The following is a 1,790-nucleotide window of genomic DNA, read 5'->3' as shown; positions in this document are numbered from 1 at the left end:
ACAGGAGTACGGCCACTAGCATGGGTTCGGACTTAGCGAGCCACAGGGCCGCGTTTGCCGACGCCTTGCGTGCACTAGCGCGTCGCTGCACACGTACGTTGGAGCGCAAAGGCGCCGAGCGCAGCGCGGCAAGTACACAGTTCTGCTCTCGAGATCCGCAACAGTTTAATGCCTGCGGCAACACCACAAAACGCAGTACAACACCCGCTCCCAAAGGCGGCGGGAGATGCAAAACAGGCTTCCCACGCCACGGGCGAAAGTACAACACAAAGGGTGCCGCTAGCACGTCTCCGCGGGCAACGGGCTCACGGCGACACACCGCTGAGAAAAACGGTCCCTCGCGACTATGCTGCGTACTCTTACGATCCGCGACCACAGGCCCGATCGCTCGAGTGAGGGCAACTCCGCTCGCGTTGGCTTTGATAGTACGGTTTCCGCGTAGTATGACCACGCGCGAATGCACCGCACCGCTCTTCAGCCTAGCGTTCGGAAAAGGACGACGTAAGGTAAGCGCTCGCCGCTGGCGCAAGGCACCGTTAGCGAGTTCCGTCGGGCGAGCCCAAAAGCCGACGGACGGGAGAGAAATACGTGCTTACCCTACGAGGTCCAGAGAGGGTCTCCCCCTTCCGCCGCGCGAAGAACGTCTCGCGAGACGCGAAACTCGAGCGCAGCGCCACCCCGTCGAGGTCCGGCGCCGGGAGAGGGAGTTAACGTCACTCCCCGCTCGCCCAGCGCCGTAAGACGGCGGAGAGAGGAACGGCATGATCGGACGTGGGATGGCAGAAATAGGCGAAAACCATCGCAATGGCGACGGGCAAGCCTCAATCCCCACAGCAAAATCACTAACCACAATGTATTGTAACATACAAGAGCAACTCAGGCGAACAAGATCCAACACAATTCCATCCTTTTCGTCTTCTTTTCACTAGATTCTTCTTCACGCGCCAGTCACTTGGTTGGTATGGTTCACTGCATTCGCCACCCCCTCTCCACTAGAGTCGCAGCTTTTTATATTTTTTTTGTTTTACTTATTCATACTGTCAGCCCAAGGACCAAGACAGGAGTTGGGGTTATGTAGCTGACATGTACAAAGAACATATGTGGAAACAATTTCACACGGTACGGTCAAGAAGGCACACTATATGAAAAACAAAACAAAACGCAAAACTATATTAGAATACATCCCGCATAAGTCACCGATAAAAAGAAACATGTTCGAATACATTCCGTACACGTCACCAAAGAAGAAAGAATAAAAACAGAAAAAAAGATTTAAAGTGATATAGTACATATTGGACATATTATTACAGTATATTGAACATATTCAACCAACAAGGAACAAGCAATTTTGTTACAAATATTCTGACAAAGCCTTTTCTAACCTTTGTAAATCGAAATGTTCGACTATGTATGGAGTAATTGATTCCAGTCATCGATGCTCCGAACCAAAAAGAATACTTGAATAAATCTGTTCTGTAGCTAAGTGGTGTGATATGTTTCGAGTGTTTTGTTCTGGATGTGGTAAACGGCTGTAGTGCGATGTGTTCCCTTAGGTTAACCCTGTAGTCTCCATTCAGCATGTGAAAAAGAATATCAGTCGATTAAGTTCCATTTTTCGTTTCACCGACATTAGGCCACCTCTGCCTCTAAGCTCACTCATAGACTGAGTTCTGGAATAGGAGTTCAAAATGAGCCGTAAGGCTTTGCTTTGTATACGCTCACATTTTAGTGCATTTGTTTTAGTGTATGGTTCCCATAAATGACTTGCGGAGGTCAGTACTGGAAGAGTA

The sequence above is a fragment of the Rhipicephalus sanguineus genome, unplaced genomic scaffold, assembly GCF_013339695.2.
Source record: "Rhipicephalus sanguineus isolate Rsan-2018 unplaced genomic scaffold, BIME_Rsan_1.4 Seq1105, whole genome shotgun sequence".
NCBI classification, from domain to species: domain Eukaryota; kingdom Metazoa; phylum Arthropoda; class Arachnida; order Ixodida; family Ixodidae; genus Rhipicephalus; species Rhipicephalus sanguineus.
Note: the sequence above shows the minus strand (reverse complement) of the source record.